The sequence below is a fragment of the Neofelis nebulosa genome, chromosome 13, assembly GCF_028018385.1.
Source record: "Neofelis nebulosa isolate mNeoNeb1 chromosome 13, mNeoNeb1.pri, whole genome shotgun sequence".
Classification (NCBI taxonomy): Eukaryota; Metazoa; Chordata; class Mammalia; order Carnivora; family Felidae; genus Neofelis; species Neofelis nebulosa.
In genome coordinates this window covers 61,779,946-61,804,157 of record NC_080794.1, presented here as the reverse complement: position 1 = coordinate 61,804,157, position 24,212 = coordinate 61,779,946, and the positions used below count along the sequence as shown (strand labels likewise).

The 24,212-nt window shown below is 40.7% G+C and overlaps 1 protein-coding gene across 9 annotated transcripts in view; it reads right to left on the bottom strand.

Moving 5' to 3' along the window:
- R3HCC1L (R3H domain and coiled-coil containing 1 like) overlaps nucleotides 1–24,212 on the bottom strand; it is a 95,978-nt gene that overhangs the window by 59,275 nt on the left and 12,491 nt on the right. For 5 of the 9 annotated variants that reach the window (XM_058697397.1, XM_058697395.1, XM_058697396.1 and 2 more), the window contains exon 2: nucleotides 10,865–10,973. The exons of 3 other annotated variants lie outside the window; for them this stretch is intronic. The gene's annotated coding sequence lies outside the window, so the exon portion shown is untranslated. Of the gene's footprint in view, nucleotides 1–10,864; nucleotides 10,974–11,561; nucleotides 11,638–24,212 lie in introns of those variants that run through there. One more of the 9 variants, XM_058697393.1, reaches the window with a different exon arrangement.

The following is a 24,212-nucleotide window of genomic DNA, read 5'->3' as shown; positions in this document are numbered from 1 at the left end:
TATGCATCCACAAGCAATTATGGAGATAGATAGCTTATGGGGAGGGGGCACTCTTTGGTCAGGTCCCAGTGCTGGCCTGTGGTTAGGGGGAAGGGAAAGTGGGGGGAGGGGTGTGGCCCCATGATTAATCACTGCCCACTCTGCTTAGAGGTATTTATCACAGCCCGCTGTCAGGTAAATCACTGGAAAAACACCTCTTCAGTAATTAATGTGAAGTGACGGATGGACAGCCCCTGGGCCCATTAATCAGGAACATCAGCAGCCTACTGAGATTATGAATGTCAGGATGCATAAACTGCCGGTGGATCAATAGGCCCAGGAATTCATCCAAGGCTCTCATTTCCGAGGCATCTCCGGTACATTAGACTCCCCTGACCCCTCCCCCAATCTGAAATGAAAAGCAAGGCTTCAGAACAAAGAGCAGGAACTGAGGTCTGAAGTGACCACTGCAAGAAAACAGGCAAGGAAGCTGGCCATGGTAGGAAAGGTACCAGGACAGGCAACATGAGCACACAGCTATACCCACAGTCCCTGCCTTACACTGGTTTGATGGACTTAACAATTTTTCAACTTTACAACAGTGCAAACATATATGCACCAAGTAGAAACCATACTTTGCATTTTGATCTTTTCTGGGCTAGCACAATGCGGTACAATACTTTCTAGTGATGCCGGGCAGGAGCAGTGAGCCACAGCTCCCAACCAACCACGCCATCACATGGATAAACAACTGGTATACTTGCAACCACCCTGCACCCAAACAACCACTCTGTTCTCCCTTTCGGTACAGTATTCAATAAATTACATGAGATATTCACACCTTATTATGTTCAACACTTCATTATAAAATAGGCTTTGTGTTAAACGATTTGCCCAACTACAGGCTAATACAAATAGGGACATTTAAATCAGGCCATACTAAGCTATGATGTTCAGTAAGTAACGTATATTAAACATATTTTCAACTTTCGAGATTTTCAACTCAGGATGGGTTTATTGGGACATAACCCCATCATAAGTCAAGGAAGATCTGTACCGACCAAGAGGCTCTTAGAAGGCTCAGTGCCCTGGAAAAGCAGGGGAATCAAGAAGACAACAGTTAATATTCAATTACTCAGAACCTGACTATCCATTTTATGGGCAATCCAGCTTCTTGCTTCTAGTCTTTTACCCATTTTCCTGTCCATATTTTCTTTTCTTTTCTTCATATCAACACCACTAATGCAGAGAGAAGTAAGAGAAAGAAAATTCAATTTCTGCTACCTAATAACCTAGGTACAAATTTCAGCTTAATAGGAAAAAGAATTTGTATGAAATAAAATCATTGAATTATCCTTCAATTTAATTTAGACTTCTCCCTCATTACCATGACAAACTGGGAATTGCCAGAAGCACCCAGTGTTTTCGAAAGGTGGTCGTCCTGATTCATTAGCAGTTACAGAGCATTCCACCAATATAAGATACAGGTTAAAGGTTACACTGTGGTGGGATTCCAGCAAAATGAAATCAGGTCTTAACTCTGTTTCCTCTCCAAGTCAAACAAAAAACTCTCCATCAAAAGGACTGTTCAACTTATAAAACAGTATGGAGATGAAAATTACTATTTGCTGGTCATCCCAAGTTTATCAAATTTTGTATGTGAAGTATGGCTGGGCTCTGGCCTCATACTGAACACATTCTAGGCTTTGCACTGACGGGAATGAGACTGCACTTGCTGCCACATCCCGCCAAACCCCAGTGCTGTGCTTTGTGGTCAGACTCAGGCCAGGGCTGCAATTGTTGGTCAGAAAGTGTCTCAGAGTTACGGCTGCCTGTTCCGCTAAATCTCATTTCATCCTACTGATGGATGGATGGACAGATGGCTGCTTGGTGAAAGCAGCATTATCAGGCAGCTTCTACAGAGCCTCCGAATGATGGATAGCCCTCTTTCTACTTTCTCCAAACCACCATCGATCCAAGCCATATTTCAGCGGTCAGAAGCCCAGTAATATTAAGACACACAATCAGGTTAAGTTACTTGCAGTGTAAACCTCTAGAACAGAAATTCTAACACCTCTGCTTTGCTGTCATGAACTAGGCTAAAAATGTTACAGTTTCATTCTTTCTAGCTGCTAACCCAATGAATTCCAACAGCTCAAAGCCCAAAGGGAACAGCTGGGCTCCATTCCTAAGAGCACTCTGAAAGCTAGTTTGCCTGCCAAATTTTTTACTAGCCAGTTCTGTGTAATGAATTCCGCAGTATTAGTGAGCAGATCTGTGAATATGTGTATCCAGCTGAATGTAAAGCCATCAGAACCATACAAACCATGTAGTTTGTCAGTGACATAATCACTAGCCTCAAATGTGTGGAGCTGTGGATATACCAAGCAGACCCTGTCTACCAACACCAAGGATGGTGCTTAAACCCTGGACAAGTTAAAATTTTGGCTTTTGCTCATAATCCTAAAATTCTCTTTCTATCCGGTCTGCCTTGCTGGCTTCACTCTCTTGTGTAAGTACTAATCCTTGCCTGTTTTCAAGCACACTCCTGTATCCATTTGCTCTGTCGCCTTCTAGACACTCATCTGAACTAGTCTATTTGGGCCCCATGCCCCCTTTGTTCCTTCCACATTATCCAGTGCTCTCAGACAGCAACTCAGACTCATATAACTGGACATATAAGTATCAAAGTTATTTCCACTTGTGTGACTGGAAGAAATGGACTCTGACTCCAGCTTTTTGATATAGTTTCCCTCTGTGATATAGATGTCCTCTTTTTTCAAGCTCACTTATCCCCAAATGACTTCTCCTATGAATGCTTCGTTATCAACTATACCCCAAATCAGGTTGGCCTGGCGCCTAGTATGGCCCCTTTCGATTGACTTGTTGTACCCTGAGTCTGCACTCTAGAGAATTTGTTTTTATTTGTTTGTGGGGTTATAAAAATGTCTCAGTAGAGTGTTGTTCTTCTTGCTCTTATGGTAGCTAACTTTAATACTTTAATATTTATGCCTTAACAGCACCTATACTTCTGTTCCTTGCCAAAAAAAAAAAAAAAAAAAAAAAAAATTATAGACTATTTTTACAAGATACTACTCAATTATAATGCTGTATCAAAAATATCACTCGGGGCGCCTGGGTGGCGCAGTCGGTTAAGCGTCCAACTTCAGCCAGGTCACGATCTCGCGGTCCGTGAGTTCGAGCCCCGCGTCAGGCTCTGGGCTGATGGCTCGGAGCCTGGAGCCTGTTTCCGATTCTGTGTCTCCCTCTCTCTCTGCCCCTCCCCCGTTCATGCTCTGTCTCTCTCTGTCCCAAAAATAAATAAAAAACGTTGAAAAAAAAAATTAAAAAAAAAAAAATATCACTGCCCTTCACATAAACATTAAAGAATCTTTACAGAATCTCAGAATTACATTACCGAAAAGGATTGCGTAAGTCAGAATTCAAGATCTTAATTTTCCAAATAAGGAAACTAAGGATCCGAGGTTGTGATGGCCATGGCTAAATAGATATTAAGTGACAAAGAACGGCTGGAATCTAGGTTTTAATTAAAAGTGCTGTGCTCATTCTATTTTTCAGACATTTCATTTTCATTTTTATGATTTCAGAGAGAGTGGGGATAAATAGGGTTGAGTGTCATTTGTGTGTGTGCCAGGTGTATTTTGGGGGAAGGTGACCACAAATTAAAATTTGGTCACCCACACTCTTGCGCCTCCCATGAAAACTGCCCACAGGTCATCCGAGAGCCACTCGCTATCTTGGAGAACAAAATTAAATGAATCCCTGACAACTATACACCTCTACTCTTCTCCCTTCTTTATGTACTTGTCCCAGTCCTATCTAGAAGGTTGAAAATAACAAAAGCAGAAAGATATTCAATCCAACTAGAATCAGAAAAGCAAGAAGCTCCATAACTTATTTAAACTAAATGGATAGAAGAGTAATGTGACCTCGTTTGCAAGGATGCTACATTCTTGTCAAATACATAGCACAAGTTGACTGACTGGACTTTACCGTCTGTCTGGTGGCCAAAATGTGTCACTGCTCTATTTCCTGATTGCCAAGCCACCTCCATACATAGCCAAAAGCTTAGAGCTGAAAAAGACGTTTGAAAATCATGTGGTATCACCTCATTTTAAAGATGAGAAAACTGGTGTGCCTGAGTGGCTCAGTCGGTTAAGCATCCAACTCTTCATCTGCTCAGTTCATGATCCCACGGTTCATGTGACCCAGCCCAGTGTCATGCTCTGTGCCAACAGTTCAGAGCTTGCTTGGGATTCTCTCTCTCCCTGTCTCTCTCTGTCACTCCCCTATTTGCTCTCTGTCTCTCTCAAAATAAATAAACATGAAAAGAAATTTTTTGAAGGAAAAGGAAGAAAGGAAGAAGGAAGGAAGGAAGAAGGAAGGAAGGAAGGAAGGAAGGAAGGAAGGAAGGAAGGAAGGAAAACAGAGAGATAAGGAATTGGTTGAGGAATTTATCTGAGACTTAACAGTTATTTGAGTAGGAACTGAGACAAGAACCCAGGTCTCCTATCAACTAAAACTAGTAGTTTTATCACCATCATAGTTGCCTTACCCAGTTTTTCAGTCAGTATAAGTTCTGGATATACCAGCTGGACAAACTTTAATCAGGAAGTTAATTGTGCTGCAAAAATAATCACATAATGCAGACCAAAACCAAATACATTATCCATACCAATGCTCATTTCTATTAGTATAAGATGATGAGAAAGACTTTCCATCCCATTCCCACAAAAATGTGCCTCATACACTGGGCAAGATCTCTATTACAACTATTCTTAACACCAGACACACATTTCTCTTACTAATTTTGAAAAAGGCACTTCCTCAGAAAAGATGGCTTGTTTTAAGTGAATAATAAGAAATGATAATACTTTGAACTCTTATTTTATTCCTATAAACTCCCTAAGTTCATAGGTTGTTTTATTTGCATTAACCAAATACATTTTAAAATAACTTTTTACCTTCATTTGCAAAGCTATCTTAAGTCAACATAATAACGATCCTTTCCTTTCATGAAAAAAGTCTTTTTACAGAGCTTCTATTTGGTTAAGATCTATTAAGCCATGTCTAAGAGAACAATGACATATTCTTCACAATCTGCTGCTATGAACCGTATCTAATTATGTTTTCTGTTGCATGAAAGTTTAGGCCCTACAAGCAAAACCAAAGAAGTGGTAGAGTAGTACCAAAAGTAGTAGCAGAGGAAGAAAACCCCAGCTACCACTTAATGTTTGCCATGTGACAAGGACTATGCTAAATGTTTCATTTATATATATGTGTGTGTGTATGAAAGATCTCACTTGATTCCAACTATAATACTATGAAGTAGTTATTATTATCCCAATTTTACAGATGAGAAATCTGAAGCTTAAGTAACTTAAGATCACACAGTTTTGAGTGTCAGTTAAGACTTCAAAGTCCCTGCATTTAACTGCTACAATTCACTGCTTGACATTCAGCAGGATGGTGTCTCACAATAATGTATTAATTTCATAAATATTCACAATTCGCTTAGAATGTATAAATACAAAGCAACCAGAGTTCAAAGACCGCTGAAGTAAAACAGTAAAACCAACAAGGGTAAGAATGAAAGAACTTTAATGCTTTCATGGCATGCCTATTTCCAATAACCTTCCAGACTTAAAAGTGCTGACAATAATAATTCACTATAGTCTCTGAAACTTCCTCATTCACCTTGCCTCACCCTCAAAACCATATGGTGAAGAACCTCACCAGGTGTCAGGAGAGAAACTCCCTCTCTTCTATTCCCCATAAGAATAATCGCTATACTTCTTCCTACCAACTCCCCCAACCATTTGAAAACATTATCCTTCTCTACATACTTCCCTTTCTCCAGAGACACATGTGAACATGGGAACAGCAACCAGTGAAACTGGTAACACAATTCTTAGACTGGAGGAAGCTTCAAAGCAGAATGTAGAGTGCACTTCAAATTTGAGTTTCCAAACAGAAGAAACTGGTACACCAAATCCCTATAGAAGATGGTATTTTCAGATGTCATCTTAAACAGAATATAATAGTTACAGTATTTTAGTATTAGTCTTTAGTATAAATCTGGAGATTTACAGCCTCTGCATCTCTGCATGCAATTGGACAAGAATATGGTTTGCATAAATGAAGAAACATTCCATGAGAAATCTGAGTATTAAGACAATGAAAGATATAGGATGCATGATTCCAGCAGGATCCTGGGGGTGCCAAAATACATAAACAAATTATGGCATGAAAAGGTTTTTCTCACAACTAAACACAATTCATGTCCTCAAGTTATTTTACACTCCAGTGACTACAGTCACCATGCATCGGCACCAACTGATTTCACGCTTTATAGGCTGGGAAACAGTCCGTAGCTTAGCCTCTTTCACACTCCACTAACATGGTATCCCGGTAGTTCACCTACTTAACTATTCCCAGTTTAATGTTAGTGCACCTATTACTGACCAACTCAAAAGGCAGTTATATAGACCAAAGTTGTAATATAACTGAACACAACAGCAATATAACATGTAATAGAAAGGTGGAGAGAAAGCTCTGCTTCTTATTCCACATATATACCTGGTGGCAGGGGGGAGAGAGAAGGAAAAACTCCCTCCTAAAACGTATGTCCCTTACCAGACATCTGGAGGTTGGTCTGTTATTTCTAGACTTATTAGAAATTAGTTCCTCTACTGATCTATCTGGATTTCATCCCTAATATCCTACAGTTGACAACAGAGTTGAAATTGACAACGCTTTGAGGGCTGTACCTCAAACATGACATGCATTAAACTTGATCTTTCTTTCCCTTTAGGATTCACAGACTAAAGCTAATAAACCACACAGTAAATTTTCAAAGTAGAAGCAACCAGACTTAATCTGTGCTGAGTGTTATATATGTTATCTCATTTTTTTAATTATTTATTTATTTTAAGAGAGCAAGAGAGAAGAGCAGGGGAAGGGCAGAGAGAGAGGGAAAGACAAAGAATCCCAAGCAGGCTCCACACTGTCAATGCAAAGCCCGATGTGGGGCTCGATCTGAGCCGAAATCAAGAGTCAGACGCTTAACCAACTGAGCCACCCAGGTGCCTCTATATTATCTCATTTGATCCCAACTACAAACTAAGAGGTAGCTAGGTATCTTAATTTTGCAGATGAGAAATCTGAAACTTAAATTGCTTAAAATCGCACAGCTTCCAAGCGTTGGTTAGGATTCCAAAGTCCCTGAACTAGTGTACTAGACTAGAATATAGGCCTCCTAAAAAATGGGGTAAAACAGCAGAGAAAAGCTTAAAAAGACAAAAAAAGTGCAATAGCAATAGAACAACTGTAAAGGAGGTGGAATCCCTATGTTAGAGATATAGTTACAAATCTGTGTCTCTCTCCCCCTCCTTGAAGCTATGCTAGCAAGCGTGAAGGCCAAATGTGGCTGGTGAGAAACTGAGAAACTAAAGCAAGTTACACTTCAAAGTAGGCAAAGAAAACATTAGATAATTAACAAATAAGAGCTTCTCTTATATGCAGATTGAAAGCTTACTAATTAGAGATTCAAGAATAAATACTGTAATTAACTTAGAATATAATCTCTTCAGAGCAATGTTCCTTTAAAAATCAGGAAGCCTGTAGAGAGCACTACAGAAGGCTTTTCCAAGAAGTACGATGTACTGAACAAACATGACTCAGGTACTAAAACTGCAATTCTAATCTATTTTTCTTATGATACAAAAAGAAAGATAAATGTTAAAGACTGGTAAAAGCTAACAATAGGTAATGGCATTTTCTTGGAGTCAAATATTTTTTAAGTGCAGATACTGTACTGATACAGATACTATGTTGGGACAGTACAGATTATAAAGACTACAATAATATAACATGGTTTGAACCACATGAATAATGTAGCCTCCCCTTTAAGTTGTCCCCATCTAATTGGGAAGATAAAATATTTTTTTCAAATTATCATTTTAGGGGCACCTGGGAGACTCAGTCAGTTAAGCATCTGACTCTTTGTTTCAGCTCGGGCCATGCATGATCTCACAGTGGTGAGACTGAGCCCCCATCAGACTCTGTGCTGGGCATGGAGCCTGCCTAAGATTCTCTCTCTCCCTCTTCCTTTTCTCCTTCCCTGCTCACACACGAGCACACACTCTCAAGAAAAAAAAAATGTTTTAGAATAATATATGATAGCTAAGTAAAGAGAAAAGCAGTAAATGATAAAAACCCAGAGAGATATCAGTAAGGGCCTAGAATGGTTGAAGATGTAATAAAATAGGTGGAACTGGAGTTAGGCCTTTATAAGCTGGTACAGAGAAAGAGAACTGAAGGGAGACACTGCAAGAAGACTGAACAATATGAAGACGCAGTAGGTCAGAAAGTGATATTTTGGAGACACTTACAGAATCTAGTCTAGAGCCAAAGGCTGAACCATAGTGAACCATAACTCATCCCACATTAAAGTCTATTCCACAACCCAGAAATATTCAGAAACCCATGTACTGATGTCTGATGAAGACTGCCATGGCTGGCCAAGTGGTTCTAAACAACACTAGTTGATGGTATGTGTATGTAAGGTCTAATATATAAATAAATAACAGGATATATATTCGTCTGAGATAAAGGCCCAGTCATTTGGGGATCTCGATATGGTAACTGGCCTTCCTATCATTACAATAATTCCTGGAAAAGATAAGCCCCATCCCTATCACCCTGACTTTTATAGTCTCATTTCCTGGTAGGAAGTGATATTTCTAGTCTCTTCAAAATTTTTAAATCTATCCAATCCACACTCTCATCAACAGAACATGTAGCCTTACAGTTTTTTAATTTTTTTTAACGTTTATTTATTATTGAGAGACAGAGAGACACAGAGCGTGAGCAGGGGAGGGGTAGAGAGAGAGGGAGACACACAATCCGAAGCAGGTTCCAGGCTCTGAGCTGCCAGCACAGAGCCCGACGCTGGGCTCGAACTCACAGGCTGTGAGATCATGACCTGAGCCAAAGTCAGTCACCCAACTGAGCCACCCAGACACCCCATAGCCTTACAGTTTTGATGACAGAATGAAACACTGACACCTTGAAAGGAAAAGTGAAATACACAATTTTCTACTCCACCAAACCCCTCCGCCTCACACACAACCTCTGGCTGTTCACTTCACAATCGTTTCAGTAGTACCAACAAGAATAGCTTCCATTCCAACTGCCCACAGAACCAGAGTTGCCCTGCTCTTCTCTCATTTCTTCCCCTCCCACCTCCTCTGTAACTTACACACAACCACCTCACTCTGCTGGCCGTCTTCCCCAACTGCTGCCCAACGATTCACAGGCCCTCACAGATTGTCAGCACTGCGTTCAGGGACTTGAGAAGTACTCTTGTGGGACAGCGCAGTGTGTTAGTACACCATTTTCCCGGACACAATGTCACTCTTTATAGCCAGTTGCAAATTAGTTTCTTCTTAAAAAAAATAATACTCCTAATAAGACAGGTACAAGGAGATTTTAAATAACCAAGATTAAAACTCATTTTGGTTTGCTCTAAGATTGGGGCCATTTCAGACTCATGCACAATGAAATCTCATGCCTCTGCTCATAGCAGCCATATACCCCCTCTAGGAATATCAGAAGTACGCTTTCTTTTTTTTTTTTTTAATTTTTTTTTTTTTTCAACGTTTTTTTTTTATTTATTTTTGGGACAGAGAGAGACAGAGCATGAACGGGGGAGGGGCAGAGAGAGAGGGAGACACAGAATCGGAAACAGGCTCCAGGCTCCGAGCCATCAGCCCAGAGCCCGATGCGGGGCTCGAACTCACGGACCGCGAGATCGTGACCTGGCTGAAGTCGGACGCTTAACCGACTGCGCCACCCAGGCGCCCCAGAAGTACGCTTTCTGATGCTAACAAAAGCAAAGACACCACCAAAAAAGATATCAAAGGAGAATCTTCTTTCCCCTTTTTTCTGTAGCTATAGTCCTCATCCTTAGATTCCATTTGAGAATACTTTAAGCTCTGAACGTCAATATTTACTTATTATTTTTGTGTAAAACCATTTAAAAGAAAATTCTTCAAGTCACCAGTATCATTTCATTACAGTTTCCAATTTTTTGCCACATGCTTGAGCAGCACCCAAGTACAATTATCTTCTAACATTTGCTATGACTGACCCTCTTATTGCCACTAAAGCCTTCACCCTACATATCAGCCACCCAATTAACACTGGCAAAACATTAGAAACAGAAGCTGGAACAGACTGAAAAGACCGTAAGAGGATGTGACTAAGAAAGTCTTACAGAACAGTGGTTATATCAACTTACTAAGTCTTCTTGGAAAAAAATTTAATTGAAAAAGAACACCTATAGAGTAATATGAAATAATTAAAATCAGTTTCACTAGCTATCTCATTATTTTTCATTTCTAATTTCTTTCATAGCATTATTCACTCTGCTTCTTTATGCTTTACTGAAGATATAATCTTCCTGAGTCAGTTCTTCACACCTCTATAATAACATAGCTTCTTCACTGCTCCATATATGAACGAGAGGGAAGTTCTAGAGCTTGAAAGGATGTCAATTCTCTGTTCCTACAGTGGAAGAGACTAAACAAAGCAAAACCAGTATCCCAGCTTTGAGAACTAATTCTAATATTTAACCAGCCCCTGTTCTCTCTACAGCTAACACCAAAATTAAGAACAACAGTGAATAGAAGAAAATCTTTAAGAGACCCTCAGTCCTTCAGGAAATTGCCACTCTCAAACTTGTTTTAAATGAGTTATAATTAAAATGACACTAAAAGAAACAAAATATAAGCAAATAAATATTTAGAGTAAATAAACAATAGTTCTATAAAATACGCACAAGTATAGTCAACTGACTTACCAAATAAATGACATTTATTTTTTGAATAATAAAACTCTAGAACATGCAGACAGATTTTATCTGAAGGCAAATGGTACAAAAGTTTCCTTCTGATAAACAGCAGTCTCACCTGGAAAATAATAAAAGTTATTTTTATAAAAATATATAATTACTTCTTTGACACTAGTCTATGCACTTAACTTTCATTATCTCATTTCGTGAATGCTAAGAGTTTAACACATTTACCTACCATAGAATGTGCAATGAAAATAAACACAAACAGATGAAAATACTTTTTAGTAGTTCATCAACCAAACAGAATAAGAAAATGTCATCTTTTCTCATTCTCAGTCCTGTGAGAACTAGTCTGAGGGGGCAGAAATGCATATCAATTGCCTTTAAAAAAAAGAGAGAAAGTGGGGCACCTGGGTGGCTTAGTCGGTTAAGTGTCCAACTGCAGCTCAGGTCATGACCTCACGGTCCATGAGCTCAAGCCCCACATCGGGCTCTGTGCTGACGGCTCAGAGCCTGGAGCCTGCTTCAGATTCTGTGTCTCCCTCTCTCTCTGCCCCTCTCCTGCTCAGGCTATGTCTCTCTCTCAAAAATGAATAAATGTTAAAAAAAAAATTTTTTTTTTAAGAAAAAAACCAAAATATACAAATGGTGAAAACCACAAAAAGATGCTCAACTTCTAGTCATAACTACAGTTCTAACTTACAGGATGGCATATGGTGGATGCTCAATAAGAATATGCCAGATGGTTGGATGGATGGATAAAAAATAAACCTCATCAGCTAGCAAAGAAAAAATAAATCATATCAGTTACCAAAGAAATGCAAAATAAACATATAAATACACAGTACTTTTGTTTGCCCATCAAACTCAGACTTAAAGAAAGAGCAATAAGGTCCTATTTTGGTAAATGTAGACAGAAGAATTCACACATTGTTGATGGAGGTATACCTTTTAATAACGTATAAAGCATTTTAACAATATTTCAGAATCTTTTACATATCAAAGGGGCTTAGGACCAGGCAATTCTTCAAATACTTTATCATAAGGTAATAACTGACCTCTACCATAATACTTCTCCCAAAACTATTTATAATAGTGAAAAATTAGGGCGCCTGGGTGGCTCAGTCGGTTAAGCGTCCAACTTCAGCTCAGGTCACGATCTCGCGGTCTGCGAGTTCGAGCCCCGCGTTGGGCTCTGGGCTGATGGCTCAGAGCCTGGAGCTTGCTTCTGATTCTGTGTCTCCCTCTCTCTCTGCCCCTCCCCCGTTCATGCTGTGTCTCTCTCTGTCTCAAAAATAAATAAACGTTAAAAAAAAAATTTTTTTTAAATAATAGTGAAAAATTATAAACAACTTTAACGTCCACCTATATGGGTAAGGTTAAATTATGGTATATCTAAGCTATACAAAAATAGTCATTAGAAAGAATAATGTAGCTCTATAAAAACTGATATAAAGATCTACAAATATATTGAGTTTTTTAAAAATGGAAAATTTAACAAGTGTACAAAACCAATATAAAAACTTTGAAACATTCCTGAGTAGATGTGAACAAATGGAAAGCTTGTTTCCTTGTTCTCAGATAAAAAAAAAAACTCAACATTACTCAACATCATAAAGACGTCAGTTCTCCCTCAAGTAATTTATGAATTTAACGTAATCCCAATAAAAATCCCATTTTGAACAAACTTTCTTCTAGAGATAGACAGCTGACACTAAAGTTCAACAGAAAAATAAAGATGTAACATGACACATTAAAAATGTTAAAAGCTATCCCTTGATATACTACAAAGCCTCTATAATTAAAACAGCGTGATAATGGTACAGGAATAGACAGATCAGTGCAAAAGAGTAGAAAGTCCAGAAATAAACTCAATGGAAACTTAATGTATGCTAAACATGACATCTCAAAACACTGGGGCAAAACTGTACTTTTTAAAGAAAAAATTTGGAAGATTTTTAAATTTGTATAATATTCACTAAAAAAAGAAAAACTCTAAACGAAGCAGGGATCCAAATGTAACAACCAAAACGTGTAAATTCTTCTCTACCTTGGGGAAAGAGAAAGGTATTCCAATTACAACCCAAAATTCAGATGCAACGAAAGACTGAAAAATTAAACTAGATAAAAGCCTAAAAACAGACACACACGTGCACACACATGCACACACACACACACACACATAACCAAAAAACAACTGACAAACTGGGAGAAAATACCTGTAACATATAGAACTTAAAATAGCTAGTATCCCTAAAAAAAAAGAACTCAGAAAAATTGAGGGAGAAAAAAAATCTAATAGAGAAATAAATAAAAAGATACAAAACAATTAACAAACACAAAAAAAGATATTTAAATGACCTTTATACATATGAACAGATGTTCAACCTCACTACTAACAAAAGAAATAAACATTAAAACTATATGGAGATACCACTTCTTACCTTTAAGGTTAGCAAAAATTAAGAAGTATAACAACACTCTGATGGTTATGGGAAAACAAACACTCTCACATACTGCTGGTGAGAATTCAAATTTATACAACCCCCACAGAAGGGGATACAGCAATATTTAAGAAATTTACACGTGCTTCTAAACTTTTGACCCAAACATACCATTTTAGGAATTCACCCAAAGATATATTTCCAACATACAAAAATATATATGTCCAGGTTAGCCACTGCAGCACTGTTTGTAAATGCAAAATATTGGAAACATCATAAAAGAATGGTTAACATCCTCACAACACAGTAGTGATACACAGCTGTCAGAGGGAGGAAAAGACAGACGGAGAGAGGGTGAGTCTATAAATTGATATGGAATGGGTTCCAAAATATGTTGTGTTAAATGAAAAAACCAAGCACAAAAGTTTTCTATAGTATATATCTTCTGTGTAAAAAAGAAGAAATCAGAAAATATACATGTACCTCATCATTCCCGAAGGGAAAACACACAGTAAGGATAATTCAGAAAATGATGAAACTGGTTATCTACAGAGTGAGGTAGAAACCGGTGGAAAGGGGGGGAAAAAAGGGGGGGGGGAACACTGCTCTGAGTATACATTTTTTTTGTACAATTCTTACTTTTGGAACCATGTTAACGTTTCACATATTCCAAAATAAGGAAGATCAATTAGGATGGGGAGAAAAACTCAGAATAAAAATAAACTCAGAACTGTATCTCAGGGGCGCCTGGGTGGCTCAGTCGGTTAAGTGTCTGACTTCGGCTCAGGTCATGATCTCACGTTTCGTGAGTTCAAGCCCCACATTGGGCTCTGTGCTAACAGCTCAGAGCCTGGAGCCTGCTTCAGATTCTGTGTCTCCCTCTCTCTCTCTGCCCCTCCCCCACTCATGCTCTGTCTCTCTCTGTCTCTCAAAAATAAATAAAGATTAAAAAATTAAAAAAAAAAACTGAACTGTATTTCAAATGACTAACATAACCATGTGAGGATGGGAAGAATGCTAGGGAGAGAAAACAAATCCAAGTAACTTTTAAGCATGGTTTTTAGATCAGCACTGTCCAACAGAAACATGAGAATCACATATGTAATTTAGTATTTCTGATAGCCACATTTCAATAAAATAGGTGGAATTAACTTTATTAATATATCTTATCCAATATATCTAAAATATTTCAGTATATAATCAACATAAACATATTACTAAAATACTAATAAGATTTTTGACCTTCCTTATTTTATACTAAATTTACAAAATCCAGTGTATACTTTACACTTACAAAACAATTCATGTGTAGTGGCTACCCTATTGGGACACTGGAGATTTAGAGTATATACCTTTAGGCTAAAGAAAAACCTATCAACAAATACTGAACTCTGCTTAGGTGTCTTTTAAATAGTGGTATGAGTTAGCAATTCTTAAGTTTATTCTAAGATTGAGCCAATAAGTAAAAATATGAATAACAGGGCTAGATTTTTCCCTGTTGGAAGAGGGAGTTCTAAATACAGAATAAAGGAAGGACAGAATAAACCCTGTAGTACTGGGTTGGAATCAGAGGTTATCAGTATAAACTCACTGCTTTCAGTAGACAGATGAAGATGTACTGAGTGTGTGTGGACGGACACACACTTACACCACAATACAACTGTTTCCATGTGCCTGCTGAGAGGGCCTAGAGCAACGAGGGCATCTAGGGTCCAGACCACGGCTTTTAAAACTATTCTCTACCAAAAGCAACCAGAGCTCCTTAAAGAAATAACTCATTCCAGGGCTCAGGCTGGGAAAGTGCAAGATGAGCCTACATTTTGTTGCAGTAAAAAGTGAGGCAGTGCTCAAAGAATGAGTAGGGTAAGCCAAAGGGAGACAGGAATCGGCTTGAAGGGATAGCAAGGCCAAAAGGGGAACAGCATCAAAATAAATAATTATGAAATAAATTATTATTATAAATAAGTGTAGAAGAAATGGTAGATTTACATATTCTGTATGTTGAATTTCTAGATCTACTATTTTGGAACCATCATGAAAATGATTCAGGCAGAAATCACCAATCAATACTAAAATTGGTGAATAAAAGTTCAAGAAGTGGGGTGCCTGGGTGGCTCGGTCGGTTGAGCGTCCGACTTCGGCTCAGGTCATGATCTCGCAGTCCGTGAGTTCGAGCCCCGCATCAGGCTCTGGGTCGACAGCTCAAAACCTGGAGCCTGCTTCTGATTCTGTGTCTCCCTCTCTCTCTGCCCCTCCCCCGCTCATGGTCTCTCTCACTCTCAAAAATAAATAAATGTTAAAAAAAAATTTTTTAAAAAGTTCGGGGCGCCTGGGTGGCGCAGTCGGTTAAGCGTCCGACTTCAGCCAGGTCACGATCTCGCGGTCCGTGAGTTCGAGCCCCGCGTCAGGCTCTGGGCTGATGGCTCCGAGCCTGGAGCCTGTTTCCGATTCTGTGTCTCCCTCTCTCTCTGCCCCTCCCCCGTTCATGCTCTGTCTCTCTCTGTCCAAAAATAAATAAAAAAAAAAAATAAAAAAAATAAAAAGTTCAAGAAGTAACATCTATAAAGTCTCAAAGTGTTTTCTCAAAGGTATTTCAAAATTAGAAACAAAATGTGAATACTTAACCCCACTGAACTATATACCTAAAAATGGCTAACCTGGTAAATTTTATATTATGTATATTTTACCAACAAAACTACAAAAGGAAAAATAGTAACTACACGGGAAAACCTGGCAGACAGTACCTTTTAAAACACTTTAAAAAAAAATCTTTTTTTTTTAAAGGTATAAATCAGCAAGGATGGATTTTTAATGAAGTGATCTAAGATCACATTACCAGTAATTCAACATCCTACACCACCTGACATGATGTCCTGAGAAGCATAACATTATTTCTACAGTACTCCTGCCAAAAATGGATAGTCTGAATCCAATCATGAGAAAACATCAGATAAACCCAAATTAGGGGCATTCTACAAAATAACTGGCCTGCACTCTTCAAAAATGTCAATGTCATGAAAAAAAATACAGACTGAGGAAATGCTCCAGATTAAAGGAAACTAAAGAGATATGACAACTGAATGCACTCCATGATCCAGAATTTTCTTTTACCATGAAAGCACATTATTGGGACAAGGGCTGAAATTTGAACAAGCCTGCAGATTACACAATAATATTAAATCAACGTTAATTTCCTGATTTTCACAACTATACTTTGGTTACATAAAAGAATAACCTTATTTTTAGAAAATGCACTCTCAAGTATTTAGGTATACAGGGAAATAGGTCAGCACCTTACTGTCAAACACAGTTCAAGAAATATTTAGATAGTATGTATATGGAAAGAGAGAAGGAGAGAGAGAGAGAGAGAGAGAGAGAGAGAGGGAGGGAGGGAGGGAGGGAGGGAGGGAGGAGGAGGATAAGTAAGAAGAGGGGAGGAAAAGTAGGAAAAAAAGAGGAGAAAGGGAGGAAGGGAGAGGGAGAGAAAAAGGAAAAGTAGTAAAGTGTTAATGTTTGAGGTATCTGAGTAAATTTTTTGTAGATTCTTGTAAGTTTTCTGCAGTCTGAAATAATGTCAACATAAATTAAACACCCCTCAAAAAAGAAAAAGATGTTAGCACAGTACCTGGCACATAATCTGCAGTCAAATGAATAGCAGCTGTTAGATGTTAATATGGACTCTAAATTCTACACAAAAAAATTCTCTTGACGTAACAGATATACACATTTATGGTGGGAAAAAATGGGGAGAGAAGCAAAATAATACATATAATATGTTCCATTTAAACATCCTCACACAAATACACGAAATGCACAGGAAAGACTAGAAAATATACACTAAATGGTTAATAGTGGTTAGCACTGGGTTGAGGAATCAAAGTGATTCTTATTTTCTTCCTCATACTTACCAGTATTTGCTAGCTTTCTTATAATGAAGATGAATCATTTTTATGTTTTTTTCTAAAAATTACTTATAGAAATTAAAAGGATAGCCTGCAATCAAGGAAGGCATGGCATTCTTCATTTTCTATAACAATACCCTCTTTGCAGACCCATATTTAATTATTGTTTTTGAGCACCATATTGTTACTTACCTTTCATTTATTAAAATTATAATGATCATGTAGTATCATTCTGATAGGGAAAAATTATGTTATAAGATGGCTGGACAGGACTGATAGGGGAATTCCAGTCCCCGCCCGAAGACTCCCCTTCCGGGTTCTTCTTCCTACCCCACTTGCAGCGTGCACCAAATTATTACTAATGTGGAAGTAACAGACTATAAATTGTCCCCCATTCTTGCGCTCGGGTCTCAGACCTCTGGAGAATGATCTCCTCTGAGCCTGCCTGTGTGAAATAAACCTCCTGCCTTCCAAGATCTCTGAGCGCCGCTTGGTTCTTCCATTGGGTGATCCAGACCAGGTTCTCTAACATTTGGTTCCCTGACCGGGAAACCCAACTGCACTGGCCCATTGTTGCCACCGGTTGGGGAAAATGACGAGGCGGTGAGTAATCTCAATGGAGAAGGCGCGCCCTGCCTGATATTCGGCACTCTCCTGCTTGGTCACCTCCGGCCAGCCCCGCTCCGCTGTTCCCACCAGACTCGAGGAGACTTGGTAGGTGAGGATCTGGACCCAATGTCAGACACCTGTAAGGCCTGGCGCCCCTGACCCAGTCAGACCCACCCATCAGGTTGGAAGGGGAGCCTGGTCACCTCCCAGAGACCGTTCAGAGGTTTCACAGGTAGGGATTCCCAGGGAGGGAATGTATTCACCTCTGGTCTGAGTGTGTGAGTGAATGTGCAGCCCATTCTGGTCCTTCAGTTAGGACTTAATCTGTGGCTCCACGGGCAGGCACCCTTAAGGTCCCCAAAAGCCCACGGAGTCTGAGTGGGTCCGTCAGATTCCGTAGTGAACACCATACAGTCTATGGAGGTATCAGAATAGTTTCCAATCGTAAGTCACAAAGCTGAGACCACTACGACTAAGTGTCACCTAAGTTCCTTTGGGACATGGACAGACGGGCATCTGACTGGTCTCCTCATTTCAGGGGGCACCCCTATCCCTCTGTCTGTCTTTGTGACTCCGTCTCATGGGAACATTATGAGGTTGGGACAGAGCACACCCACAGTTCTTGAGACTATGATCAAGAACTTCAAGAAGGAGTTTTTGGGAGACAATGGAATTAAGACGACCCCCGGCAAGTTAAGGCCCCTATGTGAGTTGGAACAGCCCACTTTTGGTGTAGGATGGCCCTCACAGGGAACCTTAGATGTCCCAACAGTCCGCTGTGTCTGGCGTGTTGTCACCAGAGACCCAGGTCACCCAGATCAGTTCCCATATATCAACTCCTAGTTAGAGACTCCCCAAACCCTTCCCCCTTGGGTGTGATTTACCTGCAACGAACAGGGACAGGCTAGGGTACAGAAGTCCCCACTTCCACAAATTCTCGCCAGTGATCCGGCAGAAGAACCAGTCTTGCCCCTGCCATATGCTACCCTGAGACCATCAGCACCTAACCCCCTGGTTCCCGATACTCTGCCACCTTCAGTCTCCCACCACCTCCAGACTCGGCACATCCTCTCTCCCCCAGAACCAGCGGCCAGATTGTGCCCTTGGCCAGGCGTAGGAGCTCTCCAGATGCCAGTACAAGAGACGCGGGAACCTGAGAGACACGATGAAAACAAAACCCTCCAGCCTGGCAGCTCCATGATGCATTACCAGCCTTTCCCACTACTAATCTCCTCAACTGGAAACTTAACACACCATCATATTCCAAAAAACCACAAACCTAATGGAGTCCCTCTTTCAGACCCACTGACCAACTTGGTAAGACTGCCAACAGCTGCTCCACACTTTAACACTGAAGAAAGACGGAGAATTATGAGAGGCGCTCAGCAATACCTTGAAGAACGTACACTAGGCAGGGCTGTCGATCCTGGCACCTGAGCTAGGACAGCCACATCTGAAGAACGTCCTACGTGGGACTTCACTACAGAAGAAGGACAAGTCCACAACCGCAGGTACCAAGAGGCTCCCCTCTGGGGTATCTGAGCAGGGGCTAAGAAGACCATGAATATGACCAAGATACCGTCAATCACCCAGCAGCAAGGGGAATCCCCAGGGATTATTATGAGAGGCTATGCAAGGCTTACCGCATTTATACCCCGTTTGATCCCGAGGCACAAGAAAGCCAACAGATGGTAAACACCTCTTTTTGTGGCCCAAGCTGCCCCAGATATCAGAAGGAAGCTCCAAAAACTCGAGGGCTTCACTGGAATGAACATCACCCAGTTGATCGAGGTTGCTAACAAGGTCTACATGAACAGGAAGGTCACTGCTGAGAGAGAAGCCGAAAAAAAGATGAAAAAAAAGTCAGCCTCCTTGCTGCTGCTCTGAAGGAAAAGGACAACAAAAGGACAAGGAAGGTCCAGCTGCCAAAAGGGGGGAAGCCCAGAGCCTCCTCAGCAAGGGATCAATGTGTCTACTGCAAGGAGAAAGGACATTGGAAAATAAGGAGGTAGACACAGCTCCCTCCGTTACTATGGCCATGACATATGGCCCTTACTATGGCCCTATGGTGTCTGACAACTCCAGCCCTCCACCCAGATACACTAAAAAAGAAAATAAATGGGTTGAGATCAAAGGGGCCACCCAGACCAAGAAAGGATGGTGGAAACTGCCAGATGGACGCATCTTCGTCCCAGCAACAATGGGAGGGCATCTAGTCAGCAAATACCATCAACTCACCCATCTAGGAAAAACTGCATTAGAGGCCTTCCTCAAAAAACAATATTACATCAGTCTGCTGCCCGTGTTGTGTCAGACAATAAGCAAACAATGTGTGACTTGTGCCAAGAATAATGCCTAATCTATGCCGCGACTCCCACCAGGAGTCCAAATAGGCGCTACCCCCTTTGAGGACCTTGAAATAGACTTCACAGATGTCCAGCCAAGCCACGGACTTAGATACCTCCTAGTGATAGTCTGTACACACTCTGGATGGGTCAAAGCCTTCCCAACCAGGACGGAACGGAGCCAGGAAGTAGCTAGAGTCCTCCTGAAAGAAACTGTCCCCCGGTTTGGCTTACCAGCCACAATCCACAGTGATAACAGCCCTGCGTTCATGGTGGACATTATACAAACTTTAACCAACTCCCTCAACATCACCTGGACTGCTTACTGGCCTCAAAGCTCAGGGAAAGTAGAGCAGATGAATCGCACCCTCAATGGAACCTTAGCCAAGTTCTGTCAGGAAACAGACCTCTCATGGCCCCACCTATTGCCCCTGGACCTCCTGCGTGTCCGTTGCACACCAGAAACTCAAGGTTTCTCCCCTTTTGAACTAATATATGGAAGGCCCCTTCCATGTCTAGAGAGCCTCCCAGGGGACCTACACCAAATAGGGGATAAGGGAATAAGAGAACAACTTCAAGCTTTAAAGGCTACCCTAAATGAGTTACAACGATATACCACAGATAGGGCCCCAATCTCTTTAGGATCCCCTGTACACCCCTTCTCACCAGGGGACTTGGTCTGGGTCAAAGATTGGAAAAAAGACCCTCTCAAACCACAGTGGACTGGGCCTCATACCGTTACTGTGACCTCCCTACTGCCTCAAAGTCACGGACATCACTCCATGGGACCACCACTCCAGAGTCAAGAAGGCCAAACCTGAGGAGCCCCAGACTTGGAAGACTGACCCAAGTCTGACAAAACCGCTCAAAGTGACCTTCTGGAGAGTCCTACATTTTTAGGATCTTCAGCCCTACTCAAACCACACCCAGGAAGCTGGCTGGTCTACAAACGGCAGAAGCTTGCGGAATCACCAGTCCAATAAAATAAATAGACCGTCCTTACTCCTTGCCATCAGATTGGCAGAGGTTGCCCCAGAAAGCTGGGAAAACATTGAGAGGTTCCTGTTCGCACTCACCTTCCTCTTACTGACTGCCTCTAATCTGGATCCCATTCATAAACCTTCAGTCTTTTTTTTTTTTTTTTAATTTTTTTTTTTTCAACATTTATTTATTTTTGGGACAGAGAGAGACAGAGCATGAACGGGGGAGGGGCAGAGAGAGAGGGAGACACAGAATCGGAAACAGGCTCCAGGCTCTGAGCCATCAGCCCAGAGCCTGACGCGGGGCTCGAACTCACGGACTGCGAGATCGTGACCTGGCTGAAGTCGGACGCCCAACCGACTGCGCCACCCAGGCGCCCCCATAAACCTTCAGTCTTAAGGCCCAGTATAAATGAGCGGTGTTACTACCTGTCCTCCTAGGGACAAGAATAGCCATGGGGATAGGGACTGGCCACAGGGATAGGAGGCACAGGCTCTTCTGTGGAACTATATCATAAACTGTCCCGAGAACTCAATGAAGACATGGAACGAGTGGCTGACTCCCTAGTGTCCTTGCAGGGCCAAATAAGTTCCCTGGCAGGAGTTGCCCTCCAGAACAGATGGGCACTTGACCTCCTCACTGCCAAGAAAGGGGGCACCTGCATCTTCCTCAGAGAAGAATGCTGTTACTTTATAAACCAGTCAGGAATAGTCACAACCAAAGTCAGGGAATTAAGGGAAAGGACCACCCCATAATAAATGAAGATGATGCCCTCTAATACAGCCTAGATAGTAAAGTGTTTTTTGTTGTTTTTTTTAAGATATAAAACAACAAGGGTGGAAAAAGGAGAAAAAAGTAACAAAACTTTGGAAGCTGGAACATATGCAAATGTTTACAGCAGATCCTGGGGAGTCAAATCCCAATCCAGCAGTAGAGAATGCTGAGACCCAACCCAATTTATAGCCAGAAACCTACACAAGGATCAGGAACGGACAGCACCGCCTCTGGAATTGGAAGTGAAATGGAGAAAGGGCAATGAGTGAAAGCTGTCTGAGGAGCAGTTAGATCCTTAGATCTCTTCTGCTCCCTGAAAAAAGACTTGAGGTTATCTCTGCAGAATGTAAAAAGGGATGATCTCTGGTTTAGGGGCTAACTGGAAGTGCAGAGGTCTTTAAAACCTGTGATGAAGTGCACATGGTTGAAAGCTAAGATCTACCCTTCCCCACTCCCATTCCCACACACTAGCTGAAAAAAAAAGAAAAGAAAAGGCAAATTGTTGTAAATTAGAAGGACCTCCAAATACCTACAAATACCCAGTACTACATACAAACAGGCAAAGACCTACACCAAGGCACATCACTATTAAATTTCGGAATACTGGGGACAAAGCAGAGATTGAACAAGTTTCCAATGAGTAGGTCCAAACAAAAGAAGAGGACTCAAATTTGCTGAGGACTTCTCAATAGCAACAGAGGACAAGGAGAAATAATTATGCCTTCAAAATTCCACAGAAAAATATTCCCAATCTAGAATTTTACACTCACACAAACTAGATTTACCATATGTGAGGACAGAAAGAAAACACTCTGACATGGAAAGGCTTAAAAATTACCTCCCATATAATAAATACACTTTCTTAGAAAATCACCAGAGGACTAAGAATTTAAAGTTCTAACAAATTTAGGAAAAGACGGATTGTTCCTAGCCAGGGTAAACTGCCAAAAGAATCAGTTTCAAATCCATTCAATTGATAAGGACAACTTAACCCACAAGGCACTCTTTTAAGCCAAACAATCAGGGACAGATTCACTCCAATAAATACCCCCGCCTGAGGGCCAACAAATGAACTACAATGTCACCCAAGTAACCATGCATCTACAGATGATGTTAACCTACTTCCACCTCTTAAAATCTTCCAATCCCTGAACTCCACACTCCCAAAAACCACTATGTATGATTAACACTCTGCTTTGTTCAAGATTTGCCTGATCAGATATTCTAGATAGTGGTATCATCACCCTGACACCAAATGAAGAAATAAATCCCAACAAAGAAAGGCATGGATATGGAAAACAGGATATTCAATACAAAAAAGAAGTGAAGGAATATTGGTGAATGGGATTCCAGGATGCTAACTGCACCAGAAGTAGAAGGCAACCAATCCAGACTGAAGCTCTAGGACAGAGCCAGGCATGTTGAAGGCTGTCGTCCCCATGTTCTCTGCCACAGTAGCATCTTTCAAATCCAACACAACTACCAGAGGATGTGCTCTACCTAAGCAAGAGGGTAAATGAGGAATAAGGAAGGTTAAGAGTTACAATACTGGGAATCTAATTGAAAAGGAAAGAAAAGTCTAAGAATAACAAAGGGAAATCTTCCCCAGAAATGAGCTGTGAAGCAGGCCCAGATATTAGGTGTAGATAGGAGGACAATGAAGGTCTCTAGCAGAGAAGTTGCCAAAAAAGGAAGAAAATTAGAACACATTACTGTGACTGACCTTATGGAAAACTGCACTGAGAGGCTACTATTTCAAGACACTATCAGCAAATAAAATTTGCACAGGCACAGTAACGTAAACGTAAGATTAACTATTTCATTTAACCAGATATTGTAATATAACTAAATTGGGAAGGTAGAGAAGGAATAGCAGTGGTGATGGTGGTTGAAAAACAGTACAGAGGCATGTGGGTGTCTCAGTCACTTCAACAGCGACTTTAGTTTAGGTCATGATCTCGCAGTTCATGGGTTCGAGTCCTGCATCAGGCTCTGTACTGACAGCTCAGAGCCTGGAGCCTGCTTCGGATTCTGTGTCTCCCTCTTTCTCTGCCCCTCCCCACTCACACTCTGTCTCTCTCTCTCTCTCTCTCTCAAAAATAAACATTAAAATATTTTTTTTAAAAAGAACAGTAAAACTTTCTCTATCTTAATAGAAACTTAACATATAATGAAAAAATTGGTGACTCAAAAGACAGCACTACACATATATTATTTGGAAATATGGATACATAAATGCCAGAAGAAGAGCTGAAAGTGGTTACCTTTAGGGAAGAAACTAGAAAGCATGGGGATTCAC